The sequence below is a fragment of the Spea bombifrons genome, chromosome 3, assembly GCF_027358695.1.
Source record: "Spea bombifrons isolate aSpeBom1 chromosome 3, aSpeBom1.2.pri, whole genome shotgun sequence".
Classification (NCBI taxonomy): domain Eukaryota; kingdom Metazoa; phylum Chordata; class Amphibia; order Anura; family Pelobatidae; genus Spea; species Spea bombifrons.
In genome coordinates this window covers 30,480,348-30,495,162 of record NC_071089.1, presented here as the reverse complement: position 1 = coordinate 30,495,162, position 14,815 = coordinate 30,480,348, and the positions used below count along the sequence as shown (strand labels likewise).

Below are 14,815 nucleotides of genomic sequence, written 5' to 3'. Positions count from 1 at the left end.
AGAGTGTTCTTCGTCCTTTGCATAGCTCTGATGCATTTGCTGCCTTCTACACTTTTATATATCTTTTTGTATTTCCATGGGTTTTGGTTAAATGTATAATACTATTTTTTTTTTTTTTTTTTTGTTTTTTTTATAGTTGTAACAGATGTTTTTTGTATTTATACTTTGTATCTAATAATTTATAAATGTGTAACCATTTACACACTTATTCACATTTGTTATGTACATGTACATGTTTCACTCAGTATGTCATACGTTGGAGTTTGTTTAAAGACTCAGTAGTACTTTGAAAAAAAAAATATAGACAATTTCCAGAAGACACACAAGGATTTGGGGATGCCAGATTATCACTCTTATACCAAGCAGTCTGAACAACTGGTAAACCTCCTCCTCTCTGTGTTCTACCTGCTCTAGTCGGTTCCTTGCATAAACGTTGATGGTAGACAAGAATATGTTTAATTTGGATTTCTGAATTCCAAAAAAAATGGATAAGGTGCCTAGTTCCTATATTAAGTGGGCAAAAATCCTGTTAGTTTTTAAATTCCTCTTAAAGACATTGCATTCACAATCCTAAAAGTTTAATTTGGTAAATTGTAATAGTGAAAATTTGAAATTGACATTTTATTAAAAAGAAAAAAAAAAGTCATTTTTTAATTCTGTCCCCCTTTTTTTTATTTATTTTTACAGGACTTTATATCAAGACTCAATTTTAAAGTTGGCAATGAAATATAACCAGTATTCCATGAACTTTGTAGTGAATTGATTGGAGCTCTCGATTGTTTCTAATGAAGAGAATGTTCCTCTCTTCTGTTAATCCGTGCGAATATGGCCTGTTTATACTGGTTTTTGTATGTATAAAATAAAATTCTTTGAACTTTACTCCTCGTGTTCTCCATTTTATGTGCGGTTTTATATTTCTTTCTGGATTTATTTCTGTTCTTTGAAATTGATAAATATGTGTCTGTGTGCTTCTAAATTAGGAAGAATATGCTATGTATTTTGTATTTTACAACGACCTAGGCAGAAATTAAATTAGAGTTAACCGTCGCTGCAGCAGTTTACCAAAAACTAAATGTGTATTGAAACTACCTTTTAGCTTCTTGTTGGTTGACCTTAATCGATGATGTAATCGGTTGAGAAACTGCATATTGTAGAGCAGTCATTATCTAATCGATTTCCTGTCCTAAAGTTCTCTCAAATCCGTACAAAGACCACATAAGCTTATAAAGAAAAATCACAAACTAGACAAAGGGGGGTGAATAATCATTAAATCCACAAAACAGGGACCTAAGATACCCTAGAGGTGTATGGTGGATTTACATTAAATGCATTTTATAGTGCCAGACGATTCTATAGTGCTGTTACAATAGGGTACAGTGGAAGTAAATAAGACAATTTAAGTATCACTAACAGATATTAAACATATTGGAACAGAAGGAGAAGAGGACCCTTCTCTTGTGAGCTTACAATCTTTTTGAGGGTGAAGGGAAGACAGTAGAAGAGGGTGGCTTAGGTGAGGATGAGTTGATTATAGCAAGGGCAGGGGAGAGGAACAAGTTCCAGTGAAGGAAAGACTAAAGATCCAGTCAGGGAGGTTTGAGTAAGCCAGGAGAGAGCGATGTAGCGGATGCCATGTGCATGTAGGGAATGGTCAGCAGTGTCAAAGGTTGTGGAGAGGCTCAAGAGTATTAGCAGGGAGTACTGAATGTTTGTTTTAGCAGCAAGAGGCCAGAGGGAAACTGCATGACAGTTTGTTGGAGCTGTGAGCTCAAGAGAAGGTTTTCTTCTAAATAGGATAGATTATTGTATGTTTGCAAGAGGAATACATTTATGGAAAGAAAGGTTAAAGAAATGGGTTAGGTTTGGTGTAAGTAAGACAGAAAGCAACGGCAAGAGATGTGAGGGATCGCGGACGAGTGGGTAGGTGGTGAGGTGGGAAGGCGAGAGGACATCAAACACCTCGCTAAAGTCGACAGTACCAAAGCAGCAGAGGGTGGCTTGTGGTAAAGAGAGGAGTTGAGGTAAGATATAATAAGCACCATGGAGGAAGATGTTATCCCTGATATTGTCTAATTTAAGTTTTAAATCTTAGGTGGAGTAGAAAACTGCACCGGGTTGTGGGAGAGGGAGGAGATTAACAAGACAAAATAGGTTTGGAGAGATGGAGAGCAGAGGTGTAGGAAATGAGCACAAGATTGTAATGTGCAAAGTCCACAGGTAAATGTGATTTCCTCCACAGACACTCATCGGTAGAGGTGATGGGTCTGTGAATTGCCACAGAAGGTGTGGCAAGGTATGGTTAGAAGTGAGAAGAAAGTGTTAGAGAACTGAGAGATCATATAAAGGTGGGAGAACACCGACACAACATGGTGGACATCACAGTGTGTAGGGCTGGTGGTCCATTGTGACTGACCAAAAGGAGATGGTGCATAAATTATTTAGCAGCAGCAGAGGAGGATGGGTTGTTCCCCAAGATTAGTGTAGGAATGGTGGAGGGGAGAAAGTGAGAGAGCCATGCAGCATTATGATCGAAGAATTGGAAAGTAAGGCTACAAGCAGGTAAATCACAGTAATACACATGGCAACTGGAGAGAATAGACAGTGAAGAATAAAAAAAAGGGAGAGGGGGGAGGGAAAAGGCAGCAAAAACTTGAAGTTTCTGTGGGGGGAGACAGAAGGATTTCAACATCCCCTGACTGTCAGCCTCCAGGTCTAGGGGTATGGCTAAAGTGTAGGCCACCATAGAAGAGAGAGCAACAGGAGAGGCAGTGTTAGAGGATAGCGGTCATGTTTAAGTGAGGACAAGGAGGTTAGTGGGGATGAGAAATAAAAAGTTGATGAACAGCAGTAAATTTGTTGTACAATGAGCGTGTGTTCCAGAGGGCCCAGAAGCAGTGGCGTCGGCAGGGGGAGAGGGGGTAGATAGGCAAGAATATTGAAATAAAGAGTCAGAATGAGAGAGAGAATTAATGGATTAATGTGTGGATGCATTAATGAATATGTGTAAATAATCTGTGTGAAAGAATAAATGATTGTGTGAATGTGAATTAGCGAGTGACTCTGAATCATAGATGTATTATTGATTTGTCAAAAAAGCAAAGATGGTATAAGCAGGGTGTTTAAGCACTGGGGACAAAGATGGCACAGGTAGCGTGTTTATGGGACAAAGATCTCCAGCTGTTTGGGGACAATGTTGACTCATGCTGGGCTGTTTGGCGACAAAGATGGAACGTCCTATGTGTGTGTAATTTGGGTGCTGGTCAGGTTCCATGTGGGCAATGTCGACGCCAGGGTTGGCTTTGGGGTGTGCGACCTGTGATCTGTAATTGTTACTTGTAATTTAGGGGGGGTGTATCTATACCTTTAATGCAGAGTTTATATGTAATTTCCAATTGATATATACCTGCAAAGCTGGGTTTTGTGTTATTCTGTTGATCTGTATCTGCTATGTTTCCATACATTATTTATGTTTACCTGCAAATATAGGATTTGTATGTCTTATTCAGTTGATCAATACCTGGAGTGCTGTTTCCATGTGTTGTTTATTTGATCTATGCCTGAACTACAGGGTGTAAGTAAAAGAGCGGTATAGCTTAGTGAATGAGGGGACAAAGGGACTCTGGGAATGATTACAGGGTAGAAGACCTCTCAATGTCACGGTACAGTCAGAAGGACACTGTCTTCTGATCTGCAGTCAGTGTGGCAAATATATTTTTTTTGGTGTGGTAGCAGAGGGAGTGATTGCATGCAAGGGAGCGTTGAGCAGGGCCCAAGGAAATGCTTGGGTAGGGTCCAATTCTTTCACTATAAAATATATTGGCAACAGGGTCTAATATTTATATATGTTTTGGCAGCAGGGGCTAATATTTATTTATATATTGGCAGCAGGGTTTAATATTTATATATATTGGCAGCAGGGTCTAATATTAACCCCTTAATGACAAAGCCCGTACATGTACGGGCTCAAATGCATTGTTTTTTAATGGGTTTAGGGACCACCCATTGTCCTTAAGGGGTTTTTAATATATATTGGCTGCAGGGGCTAATATTAATATATATCGGAAGCAGGGACTAATAATATATATCGGCAGCAGGGTGGTAGATGAACGGAACAACCTGACATCAGAAGTGGTAAAGGCTAAAACAGTGAGAGAATTTAAACATGCATGGGATAGGCATGTGTCTATTCTTAATCTAAAACCAGACTGAGGCTCTATATCAGGAGAAATTGTTTTGATGCCTTCTTTAAATATCTTTTAACGAGCACTTTAGTATGTTCAGGTGTGCATATATTGCATACATTTGTCTGCTAATTACATAAGGTTGTGCATTCTGGACTCTTGGTTTCCTGTGTTAACTTGTTGCCTGTTAGACTTAATGTGCAATAACAAAGCTGCACAAACAGGTTTATCTTCCTTCGTTCACCCTACGTGTTCTCATAATGTAACAAGTATGTGTATTATATTAACTGAATAAAAAAAAATGTCTGGTATTCTGCCACAAAATCAACCCATTAGTGCGCTGGTTTTACATGGTGTGTTAAAAATGAACACGTAAGCTAAAATGAAATACCCTTTTCTAGGTGGGAGTATGCAAAATGAGACTCTGCTACTATTAATATTAGTATAAGGGTTTTACATCCCAAATCCAAAGCATACATGTATTGAGCCAAGTTTATCCATAAAAAAGGATATCCCCATAAACTATCCAATATGTGGGATCAGTGTGTAGAGGTACATGGGGACAGGGCTGCTCTCAATCTAGTGGGCAGCATGGGATATGGCCCCACATACACTGATATGCATAAATATGTTGTGTGGATGAAATACATACATTGCCATACACCACATGCATTCTAAGCAACCACTAAATATGGAAACATAATCCCATAAGAAGACCTTGTGGTGAGAAATAATGTAAGCACACTTCACAATGCTAGTATTGTTGATAGATTGCCTTAGTCACTAATGGTTCCTAGGCTAAATGTTGTGAGCCCAACCCTTATGGGTTTGGAAGTAACATGGTTGGGAACCATGAAAGCAGCATCTGTCCTAATCAGATATTATGCAAGAGAAACTATACAGAACATCGGATTGTACACAAGACCTGTGTACAGTGTCCTTGAATCAGAGAAGACTACACTATATGACCAAAAGTACGAGGACATCCCTCCTAATTATTGAGTTTGGGTGTTTCAGTCATACCCATTGTCAAGAGGTGTATAAAATCAAGCGCATAGGCAGCCATCTCTATAAGAAAAATAATTGCAGTAGAATGGGTCGTACTGAAGAGCTCAGTGACTTTAACCCCTTAATGACAATTGATGTGCCAGGACGTGGCGTGCTGTATTGCCTCGACGTATTGCCATGTCTGACCCCTCCCCGGCGCGTCAACGTCCACCATACGCCCATTTTAAAAGTTTAAGAGTCGATCAAGGATCGCCTCCTAAACTTCAATGGTGTAGCCGAAATGCCTGGATAGCGTGGCATTCAGCGACACCGAACAACCACCCCAACCACCTGCGCTGTGACCGCTCTTCACTCGCAAGATGGCGGCGTGTCCTGTAAAAAAAATAAAGTTCTATCCAGACCCTCCTGAGAATTCTGGCTCCCCTTGCAGGATTGTTTAAAATTTATTGTTTTTACAGGACGTGCCGCCATCTTGCGAGTGGTCACCCTGGGGTGGGTGTTCGGCTAAAAGACTAAGACTCTACGCGGAATCAAGGTACACAAAAACATGGTTTGACACATTTAGTATGGCAGAACTCGAGTGGCCTGCACAATAACCCCACTGAAGACCCTTGGGGATATGCACATCCCAAAATCTTTTGGAAATCCTTCCCAGAAGAGTGGAGGCTCTTATAGCTGTGGTGGGAGGGGGGCTATAACTCCATACTAATGCCCATAGTTTTGGAATGGAATGTCCAGCACGCTCATATTGTAGTTGCATAACACCCTGTTTGTTGCCCCTACTCTGTTTGGCAATTTGGGTGATAGATTGTCACAAACCTCTGAAGCCAAGACAATAAATAAAAGTCAATTTATCATCCTACAAAATAATGAGTTGTGAGCATGTCAGTTTTTTGATAACATCTATGTCATAAATATGTCAGAATTTGTTCCCCAACGGCTTTACCCGCAGTGTGATCAGTGTGATTATCTTGCCATTATCATGTGACAAGCATAGCAGTTTTAATGGGAATTGCTCATGCTGCCTAGTCTCCAGGATGACTTGGTTGGTGTGAATAGGTTAAATGTTTTGAGACAAAATGTGTGTGCACAAGATAGAGAGTTACAGCAGGAAGGAAGAGTTTCTTAACATATTTTTGGGGTTTGTGTGCAATTTAAGCCACCAAGGTCTTTTTTATATTGTTTGACATTCCGAGAAGGCACAGAGAACAAAGTCGTGCCTCGGACCGAACATATGAAAAGAGGTCACCAGATACAGAAAGCGTGAGAATCATTTCTCCAAGTCCTATAAACAGTTTTTTTTTTACTGATACACGTGGTACGCTGTCCACAATAATGTCAGGCATATGTTGCGTTATCCGAACTGTCATTAAATTTAATTGCAAATCCAATGGTTTCTAAATCTGGCGCTCAAGACCATCTGACAGTTTTACGGTTTAAGCAAACACGAGCAAATGTGTGCATCTATTAAGAAATAGCACAGTGGCATTTTGAATAGGGTGACATTTAAAAAAATACAATGCGTACAATGTATGCTATTGTTTTTATATTGCAATAGTCTTCCACGGGACACATAATAGTTGAAACATTATTAAACACTGTAAATGTTCCAGCTAATATAAATACGAAAGCATTTAACCCATTTGTGATGTACACAAGATGTGCTATTAAGTCCTAAAACATGTTCTAGATGACAGAGGACGTGGCAGTACGTCCTATGGATTGTGTGCCAGCAGGGATGTTTCCCCGCCTGTACACAGGAGATCAGGGCGTCATTCCGCAGCCTGGGGTCTTCCCAGTGAGCATTAGCCAGCATCGCCAGCTTCCTGCAGACTGATCTGGTATAACAGTGCTTGTCGCGAGTGCCAGTTACACTGGAATAACAGGGAATTCTCAACTGGCTGGGTCGGTCCTGACACCACAGGATACAATATTACATGTAAAAAAGGTTCCTAGAGGGTCTGCCCAGTTGAGCCTACTTTGTGATTAACAGAAGTAGGGATCAATAAGAAAAGAATAAAACTAAAATACAAAATTATACAGACCCCAGCGATTTCATCATAAGGGGTGCTGTCTAGTTCCAACAAAGATCCACAAGGTCCTTAAAGACCTCAAAAGGGATCTTCAGTTTTAAAAAAGTGTAATTAGTAAAAAAAAAAAATATATAGAAAAAAAAAATTAACATTTTTACAAAAATGTAAACATAGACATCCAAAAAAATGCAATATAAAGAGAAAAATATATAATTTGTGTGGGTACACTAAACATGGAAAAAGGGGAATCATCAGGGGCGAACAAAGATTTACCAAAATTAGCAAAAAAAGCTTCTGTCAGGGGAGTAAAACCCTGTCTCACAAAGGGGTTAAATAATTCCCAGAGAGGTAAAATGTAGGTAGCAAAAACAACACAATGTTTCAGGGAGTCTATGCATTTCTCAAACTACGTTAAAGGGACTGTAACTACCCTTTTTTTTCTTCTGCGGCCAGTGAAGCACATTATGGGCAGATGTGCAAGCATCAGGGGTATGCGATCATGTGCTCTATGTGTTTTTCTTCTTTGTGACAGAATTTAGGATGCCCCTTATTGCCTCTGGCACGGTACCCGTCTACACCGGATGGGGCAAAAGCAGCAAAGGAATTGGATTTAACAGCTGTGTTTTCAAAGAATGACATGAAATTTACCAGGCTTATGGATTTGAGACAAACTGGTTAATTGTAGCATAACAAAGATCGCCTGCTTTGCATCATGTCCCCCCACTTCTCCAGCATTGTCCATAACTCCCTTTGTGGATATGGAGCTGTCCAATCCAAGGCTATGCCATGCTGCGACCGAAGAAAAGTTCCAGAACTATAGGAAAAGAAAAGATAGGTAGATAAGATAAATAGATAGATAGCTACTGTAGCAGTGTTGCCCCTGGGCTCTACCTGACCTTGACCCTCCCTAATCAGAGCTCTGCTGGGAGTTGAGGGAGTTTGTTGAGGGCCCTGCAGCGCCACACAGTGCCCCTTATAGTGCACGGCATAAAGTAAAATATTGCCTAACTTTTATTACTTTTGCTTCTCTATCCTCTTTTGCTACAGTTTTCATGCTTAGGCAAAATGCAATTTAGTTTGTATTTTTATTAAGTCTTTTTGACATATTACCATTCTACTTTGATAAATATATTTAAGAGTATGGAAGGATCTCTAATCACTGGACTATTGCAACTAATTGACCTCCCCTTCTCCCGCTCCAATCCAACACTGCAGCCAGATTAATCTTCCTCTGCTCCCAATACCCTTCCAGAATTAAATTCAAACTACTTATCCTGACCTACAGAGCCCTTAACAACTCCTCACCCCTCTATACGTCTTACCTATTTTACAAATACACCCCTAGCCACTCTCTTCGTTCCTGTAGGAAGGCACAGTTTTCCACCAGATCACTCAAGGTTTAAAAAAATATATAAAAACAAAACAATGGCTATATATATCAGACTTGGGCCGCACAGCGGCAAAGTCTTCGTGTTCATCTTCGGGACAAAAAAAACCCCCTTCATATTCTACGAATATTCATCCATTCCATGTTAGTTTCAGACGAATATTTGTTTACGTTCTTCTTATTCGTTTTTTTCCTTACCTTAATGTAAGGTTAAGGGTAGTAGTACGGCACCGGTTCGGTTAAACAGTGATTATTCATTTATCTAATTTTACATTAGGTGTTATTAAAAATAAAGGGTTAATTTATTTTTATATTATTAAAGTTATTTATTATATTTATTTATTCTACCTATATTTGCATATCTGCTTTACCCGAATTTGACTGGGGGGGGGGAAGGGCCGTCCCGGGAAATTCGGGACTGTTGGCAGGTATGCGGATGGAAGGAAGGGGGTCAAAAACTCAAAATAAGCGCAGACTTGGAGTTAAAGGGTTTGGTTAAAGATCTATTATTGTTATCTAATTTTAAATGTAATAGGTGTTATTAAATGCATGTGCTTAGATATTATATTATATATTGTGTTATTTGAGCTGTTGCACAATATTGTGTGCAGGGGGATGGGGCTGTCCAAAAGTGTTGCATACAGGGGAGGGAGAAGCAAAAAAAGAGTAAAAAGATGGAGAGGGGGAGTGCAAAAGATAAAAGGAAGTGAGAGAGATGCAAAAAGAAATACAGAGAGAGGAGGGGAGATAAAGAGAAAGAAGAAAAAAGCAAGTCACTTAAATTATGGGCATATACGTACGTGTGTGTAATATGTAATTATATATAAACACACAAACACATATAAATCCCTGACAAAGCGCTGGCACGAGTTGTGTTACCGATATCTAAAAATAACATGACGCTTAATAATAGATGATACGGGATCACAAGATACAGCTACTGATTCAAACCTGCTCTGTGAAACCTTCACCTATCATCATACGATAACCACATATACAACCGAATTATCGCACAGTATCCATCACAGGCACTGTTTACGTTATCGTATCTCACTCCCTATCCCCGGCAGGCAGATACATACATACGCACTCAGCAGCCATGCCCGATACCGTGTACCGCGAAAGCTCCGCCCTTTAGGGGTGGTGCTAGCTGCAGGGCGGGCTATGCTCCCGGTACCGTTAATAGACACAATACATATAGATTACGGCTTGCTGCTGGAAGCTCTAACAGCTGCACCGTATAGATGTTTACAGGATGCTCGATACGATACCGCGACGCATATAATAGCCGTAATAATGATAAACGTACGGTGTAACCGGAAGAACCAGTCACGTGATACGCGACACTACATGAAAACGTCAGTACGCGAAGACTTCTCATCTGTACCAGGATGGCCGAGTGGTTAAGGCGTTGGACTTAAGATCCAATGGACATATGTCCGCGTGGGTTCGAACCCCACTCCTGGTAGAGTCATTTTTTAATTTGTATAATTTTCACAATACGCAAACTTAAGTATATTAAAAATCACATATATTTTTATTGCGTTTTTGTCCTTAATTCTACTATGTAAAACATCAACTGCTATACATTTTTATTTTTCATATTAAGAAGTCAAAACCATAAAGAACATTTTATATATCTTTGTTTTGCATGTAGAAGACAGAAATAATGTGGTCTAAAAGTGCAAAAAAACCCCTGTGGGAATTTAGGGGAAACAGCATTTGTATTTGGATTTTTTTTTCTTTTTGTTGTTTAGTTTTTTGTGATCTGTTAACTGTATGACAAAAATCTGTGCCAGGAGTGGGGTTCGAACCCACGCAGACACATGTCCATTGGATCTTAAGTCCAACGCCTTAAACGCTCGGCCATCCTGGTGTCCACAAAGTGCATAGAATGGCGGTGCAGTGATTTTATCTGAGAGTATTTTTTTTTTTTTTTTAAATTACTATATTTGCTCAATTATAAGACAAGGTTTTTTTCAGGGCAAATGCTCTGAAAAATATCCCTTGTCTTCTATTCAAGGTCATCTTATAATCAGACCTCAAATAGAGGTTTGACTGCAAGACTAAGATCCAGATCCCCCTCAGCGCTGCAGGGAACCCGGATCCTCCTCTCTGGCAGCCAGTGGCCGTCTGTGCGATGCGCGCAGACAACCTCCGCTGCTGCCAGCACATCCTCTGGGGCTTCTATGATTGAGCGCTGGCATCACATGACCTTCCGCTGCTCAGTCACTGCTGCACGTCTGCTTCCCCTGTGCAGTAAAACAGGTTGTGCGAGCAACCCAGAATGAAGCAGCGAGCCCCTGCGGAAGTCTGCAAGCGGCACATACATCATCAGTTCAGGTAAGGGGGTGGGGGAGGCTGTATGAAGAAGTATGTGAGATTGAGTGAGTGAGTGAATTAATGAGTATCTGTGAAGGAGTGAATGAACGTTTGTGAATGAGTATATGTAAATGAGTATCTGAATGAGAGAATTAATGAGTATCAATGTATGAATGAATATCTGTGAATGAATATCTGAATGAGTGAATGAGTATCTGTGAATGAGTGAATTAATATTTGTGAACGAGTGAATGAATATGTGTGTGTGTGATAGCATGGATATGTAAGTGAGGGGGCATGCAACAGGCAGGCTGTTTTGGTGGCAAGGATGCCACAGGCAGGCTGTTTTGGGGGCAAAGATGACAAGTCCTATTCCTCCAATCTGCGTCCTAGGCAGGTCTGGGTGCCAGATCTGATTTGATACTAAAGGGGGGGGCTGGCATAAATACACAATGTGGGGCTGGCTGGGGGCAATACGCAAGGGTGTGGGGGCATTAATTCACAAGCGGGTGCTGGCTGGGGCATCACATAAATCAATACTAAAGTGGGGCTGTCTGGTGGGATAAATATACAATGTGGGGCTGGCTGGGGGCATAAATACACAATGGGGGGCTGGCGGCATTAATACACAAGAGGGCCAGCTGCGGCCATCACATAAATCAATACCAAAGAGAAGGGCAGCCTGGGGGCATAAATACACATAGGGCTGGCTGGGGCCAATACACAAGGGGGCAAAAACACAAACAACATAAGCAGCATGGAATAGCCTGTCCTGTTGTTTGTGTGTCAGTGTGGCAGAGCCTGTCCTGTTGTGTCTGTGTGTGTTTGGGTGTCGGTGTGGCAGGGCCTGTCCTGTGGTGTGTGTTTGGTTGTCTGTGTGGCAGAGCCTGTCCTGGTGTGTGTGTCTGGGTGTCAGTGTGGCAGAGCCTGTCCTGGTGTATATGTTTGGGTGTCAGTGTGGAAGAGTTTGTCCTGGTGTATGTGTTTGGGTGTCGGTGTGGCAGAGTCTGTCCTTGTGTGTGTGTCTGGGTGGCAGAGCCTGTCCTGGTGTGTATTTAGTCATCTGTTTCCTGGCACTTTACTTTCTGTATGAATAATTTGAACTATTTAATTTTTAGGTATTGTGTTATCTACTCTATTTCAATCTGAATATATTATTAAAAAGGATTAGTGACACTAAATTGTGGCTTCAGGCGTCCCGTGTATGATGACTTTTTTTTGTGTACTGATGTACTCCCACTCCCATCACATAAGATTCTATCTTATACTATCTGCCGAGCACTGATGTTCTCTTTATCCAATACACATGGATGTCGAGGAGTTAAGATTCTGTCCATTCTGTCTAATTTATTTATTTCCATAAAAAGGCCCACCAAAATCTTCAGCACCAGGCCCATGGTGCTCTTAATCCGGCCCTGCCACTTTTGTTTGGTCATACAAACAATGATATGACAGAAGATATTTCATAATAAACTGCATGTTTTGCTATAACCCTCCTAGTGCTTTTTTTCACGAAACACGTTTTCTTTGTCAAGGTTAACAAGAGTGGAGTTCGAACCCACACAGACGCATGTCCATTGGATGTTAAGTCCAATTGCATTATTGTATTATATACTTTTTCCAATAAAGAACTTTAAAGCTCTGCTGTGCCTATCCCACTGTTGTTTGGTCATACAAACACAGAGATGACACAAGATATTTCACTTTATAAGAAACTGCATGTTTTTGGTTAACCCTTATGGAGATTTTTTTTTCATGAAAGCTGTTTTGTTTGTCAAGTTCATAGTAAAATGTTCTTACCAGGAGTGGGGTTTGAACCCACGTGGACACATGTCCATTGGATCTTAAGTCCAACGCCTTAACCACTCGGCCATCCTGGTGTTGTAAGACAATGCTGAATGGCAATGCAGTGATTTTTTCTGAGAGTATTTAAAAAAATATTTTATGGGTGATCTGCATTAGAATATCATACACTTTGCATGCAATTCTTATGACATATTTTCAAGGATGGTCCAGAATGCCAGTTGTGCCCAATATGAATCTAATTCTTCAAGATTATAGTCCTTTTGAGGGGGTCCCTCCTTACCTCTAGTTTCTGGACGTCATATTTTTATGTTATGCACACTGGCTGTGTCCTGTTTAGCTATTGTACAGTGCTGCAGAACATGATGGTGCTATATATAAAACAATTTAAAAAATAATCACTTAATTAAATAATTGTATTGTTTATTTTTCTCATTTTTACACTAAAGAACTTTAATGCTCTGCTGGCCCTATCTCACTGTTGTTTGGTCATACGACCACAGAGATGACTGAAGAGATTTCACTTTATTATAACAAACTTCATGTGTTTTGTTAATCCTTTTGTGGATTTTTTTTCATGAAAGACATTATGTTTGTCGAGTTCACTGTAAAATATTTCTACCAGGAGTGGGGTTCGAACCCACGCGGACACATGTCCATTGGATCTTAAGTCCAACGCCTTAACCACTCGGCCATTCTGGTGTTGTAAGATGATGTTGAATGGCAATGCAGTGATTTTTTCTGAGAGTATTTAAAAAAATATTTTATGGGTGATCTGCATTAGAATATCATACACTTTGCATGCAATTCTTATGACATATTTTCAAGGATGGTCCAGAATGCCAGTTGTGCCCAATATGAATCTAATTCTTCAAGATTATAGCCCTTTTAAAGGGGGTCCCTCCTTACCTCTAGTTTCTGGAAGTCATAATTTTATGTTATGCACACTGGCTGTGTCCTGTTTAGCTATTGTACAGCGCTGCAGAACATGATGGTGCTATATATAAAACAATTTAAAAAATAATCACTTAATTATATAATTGTATTATTTATTTTTCTCATTTTTACACTAAAGAACTTTAATGCTCTGCTGGCCCTATCTCACTGTTGTTTGGTCATACGACCACATAGATGACAGAAGAGATTTCACTTTATTATAACAAACTTCATGTGTTTTGTTAATCCTTTTGTGGATTTTTTTCATGAAAGACATTATGTTTGTCGAGTTCACTGTAAAATATTTCTACCAGGAGTGGGGTTCGAACCCATGCGGACACATGTCCATCGGATCTTAAGTCTAACACCTTAACCACTCGGCCATCCTGGTGTTGTAAGACAATGCTGAATGGCAATGCAGTGATTTTTTCTGAGAGTATTTAAAAAAATATTTTATGGGTGATCTGCATTAGAATATCATACACTTTGCATGCAATTCTTATGACATATTTTCAAGGATGGTCCAGAATGCCAGTTGTGCCCAATATGAATCTAATTCTTCAAGATTATAGCCCTTTTGAGGGGGTCCCTCCTTACTTCTAGTTTCTGGAAGTCATATTTTTATGTTATGCACACTGGTGGGGCCTGTTTAGCTATTGTACAAAACTGCAGAACATGATGGTGCTATGTATATATAAAACAATTTAAAAAATAATCACTTAATTAAATAATTGTATTGTTTATTTTTCTCATTTTTACACTAAAGAACTTTAATGCTCTGCTGGCCCTATCTCACTGTTGTTTGGTCATACGACCACAGAGATGACTGAAGAGATTTCACTTTATTCTAACAAACTTCATGTGTTTTGTCAATCCTTTTGTGGATTTTTTTTCATGAAAGACATTATGTTTGTCGAGTTCACTGTAAAATATTTCTACCGGGAGTGGGGTTCGAACCCATGCGGACACATGTCCATTGGATCTTAAGTCCAACGCCTTAACCACTCGGCCATCCTGGTGTTGTAAGACAATGCTGAATGGCAATGCAGTGATTTTTTCTGAGAGTATTTAAAAAAATATTTTATGGGTGATCTGCATTAGAATATCATACACTTTGCATGCAATTCTTATGACATATTTTCAAG

The 14,815-nt window shown here is 39.9% G+C and overlaps 1 long non-coding RNA gene and 6 other non-coding genes across 7 annotated transcripts; 2 read left to right on the top strand and 5 right to left on the bottom strand.

The window, feature by feature from the left end:
- Positions 1-132: 132 nt before the first annotated feature.
- On the top strand, positions 133-879 carry LOC128483795 (uncharacterized). Its single transcript, XR_008351103.1, has 2 exons — positions 133-378; positions 688-879. It is a non-coding gene; the product is annotated as an uncharacterized LOC128483795 (long non-coding RNA).
- Positions 880-9,994: 9,115 nt separating this feature from the next.
- Positions 9,995-10,077, top strand: TRNAL-UAA (transfer RNA leucine (anticodon UAA)). Its single transcript has one exon. It is a non-coding gene; the product is annotated as a tRNA-Leu (tRNA).
- Positions 10,078-10,402: 325 nt separating this feature from the next.
- Positions 10,403-10,485, bottom strand: TRNAL-UAA (transfer RNA leucine (anticodon UAA)). Its single transcript has one exon. It is a non-coding gene; the product is annotated as a tRNA-Leu (tRNA).
- Positions 10,486-12,728: 2,243 nt separating this feature from the next.
- On the bottom strand, positions 12,729-12,811 carry TRNAL-UAA (transfer RNA leucine (anticodon UAA)). Its single transcript has one exon. It is a non-coding gene; the product is annotated as a tRNA-Leu (tRNA).
- A 542-nt stretch (positions 12,812-13,353) lies between these two features.
- TRNAL-UAA (transfer RNA leucine (anticodon UAA)) lies at positions 13,354-13,436 on the bottom strand. The gene has a single exon. It is a non-coding gene; the product is annotated as a tRNA-Leu (tRNA).
- A 542-nt stretch (positions 13,437-13,978) lies between these two features.
- TRNAL-UAA (transfer RNA leucine (anticodon UAA)) lies at positions 13,979-14,061 on the bottom strand. Its single transcript has one exon. It is a non-coding gene; the product is annotated as a tRNA-Leu (tRNA).
- Positions 14,062-14,606: 545 nt separating this feature from the next.
- Positions 14,607-14,689, bottom strand: TRNAL-UAA (transfer RNA leucine (anticodon UAA)). The gene has a single exon. It is a non-coding gene; the product is annotated as a tRNA-Leu (tRNA).
- Between the last annotated feature and the right edge of the window lie 126 nt (positions 14,690-14,815).